This window comes from Microtus oregoni, unplaced genomic scaffold (assembly GCF_018167655.1).
Source record: "Microtus oregoni isolate MIOR12 unplaced genomic scaffold, Mior012 000072F_ref0000427, whole genome shotgun sequence".
Classification (NCBI taxonomy): Eukaryota; Metazoa; Chordata; class Mammalia; order Rodentia; family Cricetidae; genus Microtus; species Microtus oregoni.
In genome coordinates, this window is record NW_024543979.1 from 1,388,305 (window position 1) to 1,406,541 (window position 18,237).

The 18,237-nt window shown below is 44.1% G+C and overlaps 1 pseudogene; it reads right to left on the reverse strand.

Annotated features, from left to right (window-relative positions):
- Positions 1-3,456: 3,456 nt before the first annotated feature.
- LOC121440934 lies at positions 3,457-3,855 on the reverse strand (annotated as a pseudogene).
- Between the last annotated feature and the right edge of the window lie 14,382 nt (positions 3,856-18,237).

Below are 18,237 nucleotides of genomic sequence, written 5' to 3' on the forward strand. Positions count from 1 at the left end.
AGGAGGGGAATAGGATGGGGGACTTTAAATATTTGTTCAATATTGCAAGCTTGTATCATGAAGACATCTGATCTTCGTATTGGGATTTGAAGATAGTGCAATATGTTAATAATGGAAAATTTCGCTAATTTATTTAAAACATAGCAATTGCAAGATTTCCTTCATGAAAGTTGTAAACGTATAGTCAAGTGCTTTTATTTTTCTTCAGAGTAATACATGGAAATGACTGAAACTTTCAGAAACTCCAGAAGGTTTTCCAGGAAGAGCTTCAGCCTCCTGTTGTGCTTTCTGTCACATTCCTGCCCCAAAGAACCGGGTGAGCCCTTGGGATGGACTGTGTTTCTGTTCATGCTCTGTCGGGGCTTTATCTTCTCATCTGTGAATAATGTGTTCACTGCTGCTTATATAACTGCCTAGTCATTTTAGGCACCATTACCCCACGATCAAGGAGAATTTACATCCGATATATGACTCTCTCCTTTCAGTGGAGCTATGGTAACTCCTGAGAGCCTCATCGTAGCCAATGACTTCTTAAGAAAATACTAATCTTAGTCCTCTTTCAGTTCTGTCTGCTTTAGCCATCATCCCTCTGATCGAAGCCAGAACCAGGATCTGAACAGCTTAGAAATAATAGTCTGTTGGGCTGGAGAGATGGCTCAGAGGTTAAGAGCACTGACTGTTCTTTCAGAGGTCCTGAGTTCAGTTCCCAGCAACCATGTGGTGGCTTACAACCATCTATAATGAGATCTGATGTCAACACTGTATACATAATAAATAAGTAAAATTTTTAAAAAGAAATAACAGTTTTTCTCTTCCCATTTATGTTTTCCTTTCTAACACTGTGAAAAAATACCATGACCAAGGCAACCAATAAAAGAAAGCATTTAATTAGGGACTTGCTTACAGTTCCATGGCTGTCATGGCAGGGAGCATGGAGGCAGGCAACCAGGTCGGGTACAGGAGCAGTAGCTGAGAGCTTACATCCTGATCTTTGGACTGTAGGCCAAGAGAGACCCAGTGACACATCTCAACAAGGTCACACCTCCTAACCCCTACTAAACAGTCCACCCGCTGGGTCAAACATTCCGAGCCTGTGGGAGCTGCTGTCATTCAAACCACCACATCCTGGTTATTATTTTATGTGCAGGGGTGTTCTGCCTGTGTGTAGGTCTAGAACTGGAGTTACAGATGACTGTGAGCTGACATGTGGGTTCTGGTACCCAAACCCGGTTCTCTGTAAGAACAGTCAGTGCTCTTAACTGCTGAGTCACCTCTCCAACCCTCCGTTCTTTGTGGAAGATGAGGACAGTATGTTTTTCATATTCTTTTTATTCCTATGCCCCATCTATATTTTTAATGTTTTATGTACAAAAGTGGTAAAGCTTTTGTATGCTTTTCTTTCTTTCTTTCTTTCTTTCTTTTTTTTTTGAGATAGGGTTTCTCTGTGTAACAGTCCTTGTTGTCTTGGAACTTGCTTTGTAGACCAGGCTGGCCTCAAACTCACTGAAATCCACCTGCCTCTGCCTTCCGAGTGCTGGGGTTAAAGGTGTGTGCCACCACTGCCAAGCTGGTATGTTTTCTAAACTGATAAAACTTGTCTTTAGCCATCGCTCAGCACTAGGGTTTGCATCTAAGTAAAGGAGTGATCCCCCCTGGGGTGCGGGGGTCGTGGGCTATCACCAAGGGCTCAGCCAAGTTTTATTTTCTTTTATCTGTTTATTTTGCCCTTTCCAATCATGCTACAATTATTAACTAACTTAATCTTCATAATAGGTTATGAGGTTGATAATTAATAGTAACTCTAACTGCTGAGGTCAGGATTTTTTTCCCCTTGAGAGTTTCTGAGCTGTCTCTTTAACATCTTCTTGAGTGGACCTTGGTCAGTTGTTGGAAGTTCGCCTCCAATCTTTGGAATCCTGTTTTCCCTGGACGGCTCCTTCCTTAAATCTTTGCCCTTGACTTCTCTTTGGGTTGCTACTGTGCTCCACCTCTGAGTTTTACCTGTAGCCAGGCTATTGTTGTCTGGAGCTACCAGCCTTTTGCTCCCAGGAAGTGTTTGTCTGTCTGTTGTCTGTCTCTCTGTCTCTCTTTTTTTTCTTTGGTTTTTTGAGACAGGGTTTCTCTGTGTAGCAGCTCTAGCTGTCCTGGAACTAGCTCTTGTACACCAGGCTGGCCTTGAACCCACAGACGTCCACCTGCCTCTGCCTCTGGGATTAACAGAGTGCCCCTCCCCCCTGCTCAGGAAGTCTTTCCTTATTTCTCTCTGTAGTTCATGTGTTTCCCCAGCTCATCCCCACATGTAACTGTTACCACGTTCAGATGAGATTCTATAAGACCAGATTAAGACAATTTTGAGTCCCTCTATGTCTGAAAAGATTTTTATTCTTCCTTCATACTTTTATAATTTGATTAGAAATTCCATGTTTGAACAGTTTTCTGTACGGGAGTGGTGACATGGAAGGGGCACTCGAGTGGTTCTAAAGAAAGCAAGGAAAAAGGGTGAAAACCAGAGCTATGAGAAGTATGAAGCGGGAGATAAGATCGCAGATTTGTAGTCAGGGAGCACATTAAATAAGCCAGCGAAAGCATAACAGCTCTCAGATCAAAGCGAGCTATATGTTAGTATCAGGGTTTGTCAGCGTGGTGCACAGAGCCTGTATAAGCCATCGGAGAGACATAGTTTGCTAGGGTCTAGGCAGAGCAAAGCCGGTATGGCTGTATTACCATGAGGTGAAGAAGATTGTCGCAAAGGACCCAGGTGCTTATAGCAACATGGTTGCACTAAAGAATACATTAGTGATAGTATCCAAGGAAAACATGTCATCAAAAGGATAGCAGATACATTTTATGTGATATTGTGTATTTTTTCAAACCAGAATTACATTGGCCAGCAATACATAAATAGGTAGCAAAGCTGAAAGGAAATTACTAGCACAAAATTCAGATTACTGTAGCCTGGGCCAAAGGAAGAATGCAGGACAGGGTCCTCTGTGTGTCATGAGAGTCTGAGACGGTAAATGTCTTTAGTAGAGTGCTGGTTTTGTGGGTGGCAGGACAGACAGGGTCCTCTGGCATGTCATGAGTGTCTGAGGTGGTAAATGTCTTTAGTAGCGTGCTGGTTTTGTGAGTGGCAGGACAGACAGGGTCCTCTGGCATGTCATGAGTGTCTGAGGTGGTAAATGTCTTTAGTAGAGTGCTGGTTTTGTGGATGTTCACTTTATTATCATTGTAAACCTATGCTTGTATGTTATGTATACTTTTTTTTTTTTGAGACAGCTTCTCTGTGGCTTTGGGTCCTGTCCTGGAACTCGTTCTGTAGAACAGGCTGACCTCCAACTCACAGAGATTCTCCTGCCTCTGCCTCCCGAGTAATGGGATTAAAGACGGTGCCACCACTACCCAGCAATGTGAGTACAATAATTTTTATTTGCTGATAAAGTCAAATTTTAAATGTCTTCAGTATACTTCCATTTCATTAAATGCAAAGGCCAGACTCGACTCATCTTCATCTCAATTAATGTTGGAAATAATGAAGTTTGTAAGTATTCTTGCCGGATGCAACCACCTGAAGCCAATCGATTATTCTTCTTAAGGAATTTCTTGGTAAGATATTTCAAGTGCCTCTTAGAGAACCGTTTCTAGAAACAGCTGTGGTTTTATTCTCCAAGTGTTCAGTGTGACCACCATTCATTCCCATGCTTTTCACTTTCTCCACTGACTTATTTTCTCCCAAAGAAACTGTCGGAAATTTCCAGAATCAAGAATTTCATCTTCTACTGGATGAGTAAATTCCAAATAAAGCCTCCAGGCCAACTTCTTGGGGTTCACATCTTTCCGTGGTGCCGTAGTGAGCATCAGCCATGTGAAGAGAGAAAACTTCTCTGTTACGTGTTCTTGTCAGTAAATTTTCTCTAGACTTTTGAGGGCATCGCCCTACCATCTGATGGGACTGATGATCTATTTTTTTTTTTCGCTCCAGTCCTGGGATCAAACCCAAGGGCCTCACATATGACCTAGATGTTTCTGAGATATCCACTTGTAAATTAATTCCACCACTCCCTCTTTCATTGTGCTGGGTCCCTTACGGACCTTTGCACTCAGACTCACAACCTTCAACGTAAGGGAAAATCTATGTCTTTACTTATTGCCTCTGTTTTTTTGTGCTGGATCGTTTTATGTCAGTCTGACACAAGCTAAAGTCATCTGAGAGGAGGGAACCTCAATTAAGAAACTACCTTCGTATGATCAGGCTGTAGGAGAGCAGAAGGTGGTGGCTGCCACCTTTAATCCCAGGACTAGGGAGGCAGAGATAAGATCTCTGAGTTTAAGGCCAACCTGGTCTACAAGAGAGAGCGGCAGGACAGCCAGGGTCACACAGGGAAATACAAAAGAAACAGGGAGAGACGGAGTGTGCCCACTTCTCATCCTTGCTTTCTGGTTTTTCCTTTTGGCTGCCATTCTTTCAATTACTTTATGTCCTCCTGAAATGAAGCAAGATCTTTTCTGTTTGGTGGCAACTTTCCTCTCTTGGTTTTGGGGGTTGAACCGGATGCCTCTGCGGTGGTTTGAGTAAGAAAGGCCCTCCTCATAGGCTTACGTGTTTTAATGTGGCACCGTGTGAGAAAGTGTGGCCTTGTTGGAGGACGTGTGTCTTTGAGGGTGAGCACTGAGGTTTCCAAAGCTCACACCAGGCCAGTGTCTCTCTCCTGGCCCGAGGATGGATAAGGATGTGATTATTAGGTACCGCTCCAACACCATGCCTGTCTGACTCCCTGCCATGATGATGATGGACTCATCCTCTGAAACTGTAAGCAAGCCCCAGTTAAGTGCTTTCTTTTATAAGAGTTGCCTTGGTCATGGTGCCTCTCGACAGCCACAGAACCATGACTAAGACAGCCTCTAAGAATGTATCAAAATGCAAATATCCATACTTCCACAGAACCATGACTAAGACAGCCTCTAAGAATGTATCAAAATGCAAATATCCATACTTCCCATCTCCTGGCTCTTCAGATGGAACCATCTCCACTTGTTTTCCTGACACATCAAGAAGGAAGAGGGTGGGGAGGACGAAGCATGGCCAGGCACCCAGAGTCAGACAGAGGCTTTAGCACAGGTCTGTGCATCTGAGTGTGTGACATACCAAACTATTCCCGATTCTGTGTCATCCCAGACACCATAAAGTTCCGTAGGCTGACACTTCCATCGTGTTTCAGATTCCTGTACGATGGAGGCAATAATGTTGGGTAACCAGGAACAAGATAAAAAACACCCAAGACTCCTTCCATCTAGTGTCCTGTTCCTGGACCTGGCAGAGGCAGGGTGCCACTGTGCACTTAGAGTCTTCTGTGAGTCAGTACTTGGAGATCCCAGCAGAGAAATTAGTTTTACTGTTTGGTTTTGGGCTTGGTTGAACAAACAACACAACACTGAGGTCGTTTGTTGGGGCAAAGCAGGGGGTGAATTTCCTCAGTCTGTCTAAAGTTTGTTCTCCAGGGTGGAGCTTGATTGTAGGGATTTGAGAGGGTGAGGTATTCCCTCCAGGGGAAGGACTTCTCCATTCCTTTCTGGGACTTGCCTGGGCACGCTGATACGAAAAACCTCGATGCCATGAAGTGTTCGAGGGCCTAGCGTTGCTCATGCTGCTTCCTGGGGGAGCAGTTTCAGGGCGTACATTTCCTCTTTGCGCATTTGCACACATTTCCATTCCGTACCTGTACCACCCTCCCCACCCTTCCTGCCGGTTAATTCCTAGTGGTCCCCCGGCTTCAGGCAAACCCCAGAAAACTTGCCCACACTTTGGTCAGGTCAGTCGTACTCCTGCCAGCTCTGCAGCGCGCATCAGTCTGTCACCGCCCTCCTGCTAACACAGTGTCTTCTGCCACCAGGTCCCTCTCCTTTCCTGACTGGAATATGCCCTGCAACCTCAGTCCCGCTGTAGGCCACTCCCCCTCTTCCTAAAATCTTCAGTTTCTCTTTACTTCTCTTTTTGTTTTAGAGACGATTTTTTTTTTTTATTTTATGTGCGTTGGTGCTTTACCTGCATGTGTGCCTGTGTGAGGTTGCCAGATCCCCTGGAACTGGAGATACAGAAGCGTGAGCTGCTGTGTGGGTGCTGGGAATTGAATCTAGGTCCTCTGGGGAAGAGCAGCCAGTGCTCATAACCACTGAGCCATCTCTCCCGCTCTCTTATCTTTTCTTTAGTGAAAGTTATTAGAATTGAAATGGAATCATCCTTGCTAAACCCTAACCAAATAATAAATAAAGCAAGGAGGTCAAGAGGAGGGACCGGCATGATACCAGCCATTACAAGAAACAGCCAGAACCCAAGCTTACACAGGCTATTTTCTTTTATGAAAAAAGGTTTGTTTATTTTTCTTTATGCATGTTTTTCCTTTTGCATGTAGGTGTACCACATGGCTACCCATATTGGATCCTCTGGACCTGGGGTTATGGACGGTTGAGAACCACCACATGGGTGCTGGAAGTCAAACCCAGAACCTCCACCAGAACAGCAAGTGCTCTTAACCACGGAGGCCCCTCTCCAGCCCTCACACGGAGGGTTCCCTCTGAGAACACCTGCTCTTCTCCAAATCTGGGCTGACACCACCCTGGCTGCCGCTCTTTGTGGTCAAGGGCACTTGCTGCCAAATGAGTTCCGGACCCCTCCTCATTTCACCTTTAAGTCTTGTCTCCCAGGCCGCTAAGATGGGGGACACTGCCTGCTGTCACATCGAATTGATTTTAGGGAGGGACCCATATGGTGGAAGGAGAAAAACAACTTCCTGTAAGTTGTCCTATGACTTACACACACACTACAGCATGTGTTTCCTATCCAAATACACACGCAAACATGACATAAAAACAAAACAAACAAACAAGCAAAAAACCTGAGGTTGAGCTAGCCTGATTGATAAGTGCCTTCTAGGACAGCCAGGGCTGTTACACAGAGAAACAAAAACCATAAAACCAAAAAAAAAAACAAACAAAAAAAGCTAAGCCTGTCTGCATGCATGTTTCTATGGCGACGCCCATTCCCCAGGGTGTGCAGGTCCTTCTGAGACTCTCTTTCTTGGGAGTTATTTTAGGGTGACACTTCCTTTCTGAGAATTCCCATTTCCGTGTTCTTTTACTTTTCTCGGTGTCTATTTCAGGACTTTAATATACCAGAGACCATGTACTTTCTCCCTTTGAAGTGGTAGGAAGTAGAAACATCAGGTTGAAAAAAAAAATCCAAACTGTAAAGACTGTGTTACAGGCCTGAAAACGCACACCAGGAAGTAAGTCAGCTGTGGAGATCACATTCTGCCTGTAGAACACAGAATGTCATGTTCAGACACGGGGAAGTGACCACGTGGTGCTTCATCACGGCGGCATGGTCTCTCTTCTCATCCTGAGATTCCGGGGAGAATGTTCCTTTGTTTGGAGGGAATTTCATCCGTCTTCGCTTTTCACATCATTCTTCTCAAGAACTCCTTTTGTTCTTGGGGTCTTATGTTTCCTGACATTTACTTTTGTTGTTGTTGGTTTTCTGAGGCAGGGTTTCTCTGTGTAGCCCTGGCTGTCCTGGAACTCATTCTGTAGACCAGGCTGGCCGCGAACCCATAGAGATCTGCCTGCCTCTGCCTCCTGAGTGCTGGGATTAAAGACTGTACTGTCTGGATCAGGGAGAGAGAGCTACACTGAAACAGGGTCTAGTTAGGGTGGGACTCAAAGCCACAAGCTGGTCAGTATGACTAGGAAGCACCACAGTTATAGGAACTAAGAGTGTTGAGCCAGGGAATGGGGACCCAGAGGAAAAAACGACAGTGCTGTCCTAGAGAGAAAACAGAAAGCTGTCCTAGAATCCCAGAGTCCCGCTTGGCATGTCTGCGACTCGGGATTTATTGGTGTCACCATCACCTTTTTGGGGTAACATTGTTTGTTTGTTTGTGTGTCGGGGCACATGTGCACACACATGCACTCGCCATGGTATGTGTGTGGAAGTCACAGGACAACTCGCAAAGAGTTGGTTTCTCTTTTCACAGTGTCCGTTCTGGGGTTCGGACTTGGGTCCCCTGACTTGGTGCTCGTACCTGCTAAGTCATCTCATCAGCCTTGATCTCATCTTCTTTATATTTATATTTCATGATGATCACAGGCTCTGGGAACTCGAAGGCTAGGGAACCCACGGTGGTGGGTAAATGCCGTTAATGAGCAGGGAGGAGTATAGGATCATCACGCTTTGGCAATTAAAACGGCGATGTGAACAGGAGGTGAGGTGGGCTAGGGTAAAAAGGAAGAAGTAACTAGTTTCTTTCTTGGCTAAAAGTTGGACATGTCCTTTAAAATGCGGATAGCATTGCTTGTGCTAGAGGCCAGAGACACCAGAAGTGCCTAACCCAAAAGCGTGTCTGGTTTTCTGTAGCCAGAGGCTGGGGGTGTCAAGCGATATGGTTTGTTTATCTCTTTCCCCTGAAGGACTACTCCTTCCTGAGAAACCAGACAGAGGATGTGACCAAGCCTTAGAATGAAAACCAGGCTGCCAGCTCATCCCCTTCCCTCCTTTCCTCCATTCCATGATCTCTTATTAACACCAAGGCAGCGAAGCCCAATGGTTTTCCACTTCTGGGGACAGCCCCCCCCCCCCCCCCGCTATGTAGAAGCTCGACGGCCGAGAGAATGTTGATGACACCTCAGAATAGATATTGAGACACAATTTGGGGGAAGATTATCCCGACTTTAAGATTATGGCAACAGTTTATCCAGGCCAGAGCACACTGCATCCACACCTTCTCAGGAGAAGGCTGGAAATTTTGGAGCAGAAAGCAGCTACTGTAGCAGAAATGAGCTATGGAAATATTGACATTTGTGTGTCGTGAAGAAAGGAGAGTGCTCTGAGGAGCCGGCTATAGGAGAGAGGATTTGTTACAGCCCATGTTCCTATAGAGGAAAGCTGGTGTTTCCAGATGCAAAATGGGCGTGGGGGTAGAGGAGAAAGAATGAAGGCGTGAAAAACAGAGTATTCCAGAATTTCAAGACCTTTCATTGATTCCATGGCTTATCCACAGTATTGTTGGTGTCATCTGTGTGGTAGTGATTGGGCTAGACTTCCTGGCTCCTACTATAGACAGGAATCAGTATGCCTGGAGGAATGAACAGTTCTTAGAAGCCCCAGCCACATTTAATTCTTCGAGCAGAGTCAAGAGGTTCTGTACATCACAGGGTATTGTGGGGGCGGGGGAGGGAAGGGCAGGGAGGGAAGGGGAGAAAGGACAGGGGGGGAGGGATGATTCCAGGGCTGGAGAGATGGCTCAGTCAGTAGAGCACCTCCTGCTCTTGCTGAGATCTGGGTTAGATTGTAAACGGCAGTTTACAATCAACTGTAACTCCAGTTCCCATCTGTGGCCACTTACACACACATGATACACATAAACTCATGCAACACACATAAATACATACATACAAATAAATCAATAAAGTATCTTTTAAAAAAAGATGGTTACCATTCTTTAAGCCAAGAAGTACTGGTGGACACAGGGAATATATACAGTGAAACACCGTGGAGACAGGGTATATAAACAGTCCTGGAGAAACACCATGGACAGGGTATATACACAGTCCTGGAGAAACACCATGGACAGGGTATATACACAGTCCTGGAGAAACACCATGGAGACAGGGTATATACACAGTCCTGTAGAAGCACCGTGGAGACAGGGTATATACACAGTTCTGGAGAAACACCATGGACAGGGTATATATACAGTCCTGGAGAAACACCGTGGAGACAGGGTATATATACAGTCCTGGAGAAACACCGTGGAGACAGGGTATATATACAGTCCTGGAGAAACACCATGGAGTCAGGGTATATACACAGTTCTGGAGAAACACCATGGACAGGGTATATATACAGTCTTGGAGAAACACTATGGACAGGGTATATATACAGTCCTGGAGAAACACCATGGACAGGGTATATATACAGTCTTGGAGAAACACCATGGACAGGGTACATACACAGTCCTGGAGAAGCACCATGGACAGGGTACATACACAGTTCTGGAGAAACACCATGGACAGGGTATATACACAGTTCTGGAGAAACACCATGGACAGGGTATATACACAGTTCTGGAGAAACACCATGGACAGGGTATATATACAGTCCTGGAGAAACACCATGGACAGGGTATATACACAGTCCTGTAGAAACACCATGGAGACAGGGTACATATATACAGTCCTGGAGAAGCACTGTGGGTATGTATACAGTCATTCTATGGCTTGAAGGCCAGGCAGAGTCCTTTAGCTGTTCCTTATAAACTTTTTTTTGTCTGTTTTGTTTTTCAAGACAAGGTTTCTCTATGTAGCCTTGGCTGTCCTGGAACTCGCTTTGAATTATACCCAAATTCCCAAATATTATTTATAAATATTTGTTTATATTTAAAGGGGGATATGCTATAGATATGAATACTTTGCATTGGTATGAATTTAAGTTTATTGATACACATTTAAGATAAATTTTGTTTGATATATATTTCTGCCCTTGATTAAGGTATTGTGTTTGTGCAGCTCATTTAAATATGTAATGTATAAGCCGGGTGGTGGTAGCGCACGCCTTTAATCCCAGCAGTTGGGAGGAAGAGGCAGGCATCTCTGTGTGTTCAAGATCAGCCTGGTCTACAAGAACTAGTTCCAGGACAGGTTCCAAAGCTACAGAGAAACCCTGTCTTGAAAATCCAAAAAAAAAAATGTAATGTATAATTAAGAAATATAGGTTAATAGATAATCATCTATAATAGTCAAACTTGTAGTTATGTTAGTTGGGTTTTCTAGATATATAGAGATATATTTCAGTTAGATAGGTATTCCTCAAAACTTTCAGAGACCTTCAGAATTTGGCATTTAAAATGTTTTAAGAACTTAGGACTTTTCATGACAATGAGGCACATCTGCTCCTGGCAGCACCAATTACTTCAAGAGGAAGATAAGCATTGAAGAGGCTTCTTATGGAGTTTGTTAGCCACTTAGGCAAGAAACTGCTTTTGCCTGGACTGCTTGATAAACTGGACATGCAGGACCCAGAAAGAAATGACTGCTAAAGTTACTTAAAGAAGGTGAGAGAGTCCTTTGAGGTTCCTGCATCATTAAAGAGTCTGCCAGACATTCTGCAAGACACAGGAGAAAGCAACTGATGGACTTTACCATTACAAGGCAGAACTGATCTGCAAATTTCCTGCTTCAAGAAAAAGTATGCTAGATATTATGGGCCTGTGGACTGAAGATGGACGCCCCATTGATACAGAAGAACTTTGGGTGACTGTTCAGGCAGCGAGATGTCTCTGTCAATTCTAGAGTTTTGGAAGTTGCTTACAATGAACTTCCTTAGGTAATATTATATCCTTCTGGAGTCTTTGATGGAGTTGAAGAATAGATACTTATAATTATTGCTTTCCTTAGTGATAAAAGAGAAAATAGATATAAATATTGTAACTGTAATTCTTGCTTGATACATGTTTTGTATGTGTAATTTTACTATGTTAAAGTTAAAACCTTCCTTTTTATTTAGACAAAAAAGGGGAGGTGATGTGGGATTCCCCTCTGTATGCTGTGAATATCATTGGTAAATAAAGGACTGCTTTGGGCCTACAGCAGAGCTATAGGGAAACAGAGCTAGGTGGGGACAACTAAAGTAAATGCTGGGAGAAAGAAGGTGGAGTCAAGGAGAAGCCATGGAGCTGCCAGAGAAGAAAGAATCAAGCTGCCAGGTGGAACCTTGCTGGTAGGCCAAGAACCTTGTGGTAAAATATGAAATAATGGAAATGGGTTAATTCTAGATATAAGGGCTAACTAGTAATATGCTCAAGCTATTGGCCAAACAATGTTGCAAATAATATAGTTTTTGTGTGGTTATTTCAGGTCATGGTGGCTGGGAAACAAATAAGCAGCCTGTTACTACAGAAAACCAAAAAAAAAAAATTAATTGTATTTACTTTTTCAGAGGGTTAGAATCCATGATGGTGGAGTAGAGGCAATGATGGCAGGGACAGATAAGAGCTCATGTCAAACCACAAGCAGAAGGTAGACGGAGACCTAGGAATGACCTCAGTCTTTTGAACTTTGGAAACCAGGCTCCAGTGACTCACCTCCTCCAACAAAGTCTTACCTCCTAAGCCTTCCCACACCCCTGCAACCTAGTATTCCACCATATGAGCTCATGGGCCATTTCCACTCAAACCACCATAGGAAGGGAAGTTTAAAAAGACAACCTTTTTTTTTTCTATAAAATCAGAGACTTGCATGATAAAATAAGATTTTATCCTATGACAAAGTGACTGGACTTTCCCAAATTGGAAAAGGAATGATAAGGGTAAAACTAGTCTCCTAAATGGAGCTCAAGAGGCCCAAGTAACTTGCACACATTTGCTGGGGTTGGGGGAGGGGGTATCACCTTGATATATATATATATATATATATATATATATATATATATGTATGTATATACACACACACACACATTATTCTCAAGGTGATATATAGACTGAAAGTTGAAAATTTCCAAGGTAAAAATTCAGCACGTGGATTGAAAACTCAAATCTAGTCTTCTGTTTGAAACAATGGGACTCTCTTAAGACACTGCTCAGTGATGCTTACAAAACTGGCCTAGAAGATATGTTTATTTCAGCAAAGTTTGTCAGGCTTCCTCTATAAATAAAGCCATGGTTCATGTGTCTATTTATATTAATGTCCACATAGCTCTCTATAGAATCCTAACCGCGGTCTTCTTAGCCCTTTGTCATGTGCGGGTTTCATCCTTCTCTGGAGAGTTATGGTCTTGAGCCTTGATATTTTGTAACTATTGTTTGTTGACATTATACAAAAGCACAGCTCCTAAACGACTGCTTTAAAATGCTATGACATTACCCAGGTTATAGACAAAATTAAGTTGAAAACAAAATGGACTTTCAGTGCCCTTGGCCTGACAGCCACTCCTCTCATACTCCTTTGCTGCTTGATCGATGGAAGAGTTTCACTGACACTAATTCCTTAAGATCTGCCACTTGCCCTACTTCCAAAGGTAGGGTCAGATTAGATCACTACACAGGTCTCATCCCAGAGACACAGGAACTCAAAAACAAATACCAGATAACTTAAAGAATATCAGCAATGATTAAGTAAATTAGCAATAATTTAAAAATATTTATTTACACATATTTATGCTATACCTGCATATGTCTGTGCACCACCTGAGTGAGTTACAGACAGTTCTGAGTCACCATGCGGGTGCTGGGAATTGAACTGGGTCCTCTGGAAAAGCAGCCAGTGCTGAGTCACCTCTCCAGCTCCCTGATAATTAAGAGTATTTTTAAAAAACTGTTTAAATACAAGGGGGAAACTCTGGAGTTACGTATTTGTGATCTCAGCACTGGGGAAGCTGAAGTAAGAAAATAAAGAGAATCATGAGCTTAATGCTTGCCTGAGTTACACTAAGAATCTGTCTCAAAACCAACCACAAAAATGGAGGTCCCCTGTGCCAGCTGTTCCAAACGTAACCGAGACAAGAGGTTCCAGAAAAATGGTTCTTATGTGTGATACAAGCTAAGCATCTCTGAACCTTGGCTTCTACTGGTACTACTTATGATAGCTGTTGCAGACACAGACATATAGCAAACATTTTCAAGCAAGTCATAACTACGTACTATATTACATGTATCAATATATTCCAATGTGCGCAATGATATTCCAGAGAATTTTCCTGCTGGGCAGGAGCTTTGCTGGCAATCCACCAGGTAAACGGCCGCAGGACGCCATTGATGCAGACCTTCACAGACAGTTGCTACTGGCGGTGGGAAATGATAGCAGACCTTCACAGACAGTTGCTACTGGCGGTGGGAAATGATAGGGGCAAGGGGGATGGAGAGAAGGACTTTTGTATTCTGTTATAAAACCACTTTATATCCTAGGACAGATTCTAAACATGCATGCCCTTAGTAGTTTAGCACGTACATAGTATTAATGGGTTGTCAGTTCTGAATTAACCCCTGTCCCCCAGCCCAGACGGTCCTGGGGGAGTACAAGGTCGGTACTGGGAGACATTAACCAGATTTAGCATTTCAAGATGGGCCTGAGCCCAGATACCCAGGGAATGAGGAAAGTGTAGGAGGTGAACATGGGGGCGATCGAGGCGTTGCAAATTTCACCTGACCAGAGGGGCAGCTCCAAGCTCCAGAATGGTTGTTTTGCTGCCTGCCCTAAAAGTCTGCTGGATGAAGAAGGAGTGCAGGGTTGACCGTTTGTCTGTTTATACGCTAATCCACTGCCTTCTCAGGTCACCAGGCACTGCAGGGCTTTCCTGAGAAATAAACTCAACAATACAGTGTCTTTTGTTTGACAAATGGGCAGTACTCTTTTTTTTTAATTTATTTATTTATTAAGGATTTCTGCCTCCTCCCTGCAACCGCTTCCCATTTCCCTCCCCCTCCCCCGATCAAGTCCCCCTCCCTCATCTGCTCGAAGAGCAATCAGGGTTCCCTGACCTGTGGGAAGCCCAAGGACTGCCCACCTCTGGATAGAGATGGGCAGTACTCTTTAGGGACGTTTCAAGAACACCTACGTTAGAAAAGTAGAAGAAAGAGATTCCTTGCCTTTTGGTTCTACTTTGACAGCATTTTGTTAGTCTCAAGTTCATTGTATCCTTTTAAAATTGTGTGTGTGTGTGCGTGTGTGTCTGTGTGTGTGAACTTGTGTGTGTATGTGTCTGCCGTAGTGTGCATAAGGGGATCAGGAGACAATTTACAGAGTTGGTCTCCTCTTCCCACTATGTCGGTCACAGGGGTCGAACTCAGGGTCTCAGGCCTCTCAGCAAGAGCTTTCACCTGCTGAGACATCTTGCTGGCCCTTGTATACATTTTCTTAAGCATTTTATAGCTTGTTTGTTTGTTTGAGATGGAGTTTTCTTTTGTATCCCTGGTTGTCCTGGAACTCTCTCTGTAGACCAGGCTGGCCTCGAACTCAGAGATCCACCTGCCTCTGCCTCCCGAATTCTGGGATTAATGGTGTGTGCTATTACTTCTTGACATTTTTTTAACTTTTATGAAGTAATATTTAAAAATATAAAATTTGTTAAGGAGTATAATTTTTTTTTTTGATTTTTCGAGACAGGGTTTCTCTGTAGCTTTTTGGTTCCTGTCCTGGAACTAGCTCTTGTAGACCAGGCTGGCCTCGAACTCACAGAGATCCGCCTGCCTCTGCCTCCCGAGTGCTGGGATTAAAGGCGTGCACCACCACCGCCCGGCTAGGAGTATAATTTTTTAAAATAACATTTTTCTTAATTTTTTTGAAAATTTCTGCAATGTGATTAAATTCACCCCTATTCTTCCAAGATCCCCAACTCTTCCAAGATTCCCCCCACATCCCTATGCCCCAACTTTGTGTTCTTTTTGTTTGTTTTAATAATTCACAGCCTTAAAGAAACTGACTCTCCTTCTCCCAGAAAACAATTTCGGGGATAGTTTGATACTATGCCTATTTAGCAAGCTAGTTCTTGGCAATACCAGATTAGCAGTCCCAGACATGTTTCCTCCTGTGGAACAGTGATGTGGGATGCCCTTCTGTATGCTGTGACTATGGTGTATTACCATCGATTAATAAAGACACTGATTTGGCCAATAGCCAGGCAGAATAGAGACAGGTAGGAAATCCAAGAAAAGATAAAGGGAAAAAGAAGGCGGGATCAGAGAGACGCCAGCAGCCGCTGGAGGAATAAGATGCCAGTGGTTATTTGGGAACTGGTGGGTGGGAGAGAAGCCTGAGGGTTTCAGAACAGTCGTCAGGGTCAGTCAGAAAGCGTTGGTTACCCTACAGTGACCTGTGTCACGATTACACCCATGGGCATCTCTTACCACGTTATCACTATGATTCACAGGGTTCACAGCCAGGTAAAACTGTTGATGACTGTTTTCTTCCTGTAGTCTGTATAGAACCTTCCAGTATTATCGTTAGATTAGGATTGATGGAGGCAACCCAACAATAAAAGAAAGAAGAGGCTGGTTTCAACAGAACAACCCAACAATAAAAGAAAGAAGAGGCTGGTTTCAACAGAAGCAGATCGTCCTCTGCTAGACCAATGAAGGGCGTGGTTTCTCTCCAGGAGAAGGCACAGGGGACTTGAAGGTTTTATAGGGTAGAAAAGGGAACTTTGGGAGTGGAAAATTCTATCTGCAGACTTGTTTGTAGTTTCGGGGCACAGACATGCCAGATGGCTTTTCATCTATTGACCATGCTGTCGGGAGTTCCCAGCTTTTGACCGACTGCAGATTGGACCAGCTTTTTCTCGTCAGCAGGAATTCTTATAGTTTTGCTGAGCCAGGAGTTTTTCCAGTTTCTTTGAGGCCCTTAGTTTTAGGTCATGAACTCTTGAGCTACGAAAGCTGGCCATTGAGGATCAAACTTCCTGGTCAGTACTAACTCGATTTCTACATGCCCAGTGCCAATGTGTGTGGTCACTTCAGCAGGAGGGCTGTCCATCAAGTACGGGCAGGAAACCAAGACCATCAGCAACGGCCTGCATTGTTTAGGAGTCTCCAGGATACCTCTGACCAACACCCTGAGAGCAGGAATCCCACACCTAGCACTGGAGGATTTGGTTTCATAGCTGTGGCCTCTGGGGCAAGCACAGTCCTGTCTAGGACAACTCCAATTAAACATCACGTGAATAATTACATATTCGTATAAATATATGACGTTTATACAATAGTGGGTTTTCATATGGGTTTCTTTTTAACTATCCTACTATTATCTCTTCCCCAGCCTCCAGGAAGATAATTTTTTACTTTGTTTTGTCTTTCGAGACAGTATTTCTGTGTAGCCTTGGCTGTGTAGCAAGTCCTGGGACTTGCTCTATAGAGGCCAGGCTGGCCTCAAACTCACAGAGATCCACCCGCCTCTGCTTCCTGAGTGCTGGGATGAAAGGCTTGCGCCACCACGGCCACCCAGCAGGAAGATAATTTTAATGACAGCCACCTTGGAGAACGGCATTGGAAACGCGGCTCCACTGGCGTCTAGCACAGGGTCTTAAAGCAGGCATTTGCGTTCAGAAATTTCTCTGTTACTGTGGGAGCAGAGCTCTCAGCTGCCTTGGAGGTGGGAAAGGAAGTCTTGGGTTTTTTTCTCCCTGGGCTGCACAAGCAATGATTTTTCTTTACTTCCCTCAGGTCCTTTTTATTTTATCTTTTTTTATTTTTTTAATTGAGTTCATTTTGTGTTAACTAGCTATTCCTGGTCGTGGGGCAGTGATACTCTAAAGAGGGACCTGAATTTTCCTTTGCCAATGGGCATCCATTGCAGATAGCTTCTTGGTTAGGTGGGACTCAGTGTCCACTTCTCCCTCTCAGGGCTGGGACTCAATCTGGCTTGGGTCCATGGGCCTGTGCGTGCTGTTACAGTCTCTGTGAGTTCATATCTGCAACAGTCCTGTTGCACAAATTTCGCAACAGGAAGATGCTGTTTCTTGGAGTCATCCGTTCCCTCTGGCTCTTGGATCTTTCTGCTTCCTCTTCCGTGTGGATCCGTGAGCCTCGAGGAGAGAGATTTTACGAAGATGCCCCACTTACGACTGGGTGCTCCACGGTCTCTCACTCTCTGCACTTTGTCTGGTTGTGGGTCTCTGTTGTTCTCATTGTGGTGGTCTTCCCTGATGAGGCAATGATCTGTGTGTATAGCAGTGTGCCATTAGGAGTCATTTTACTGCTATGTGCATTTAGTAAAGCAATAGTATTTGTTTTTTTCCCTAGGCCAACGACCTGCCTAGTCTCCACTGCTTTGCCACTTAACGGTGTCAGGTGTGGGTTCCATCTTAAGGAATGGGCCTTAAATCACATCAAAATGTGGTTAGTTCCTCCTGTAACATTGGTGCCATGATTGCGCAAGTATATCCTGCAGGCAGGTCTTTGTTGTAGGTCTCCATGTTTGTGGCTGGGTGATGTTGACTACCTTTCTCTTTTGATAACTTGCAGAGCACCTTCCGGTACCATGAATCAGTAGGAGTGAATCGTTTAGTTGGGCACCAGTTTGACTTTTTTATGTTAGATGAGATAAACAAGAGAGCCTTAGCATCAGGTTGTAGAGCACGACCATGGCCTGATGTTTGGCGGTTTCCATAGGAACCTTTTGACCAACGACTCCACAAGACATAACCCATTCTGGGCACTGGGGATTTTACTCGGTGGCATAAGATGTCTATTTGGGACATTT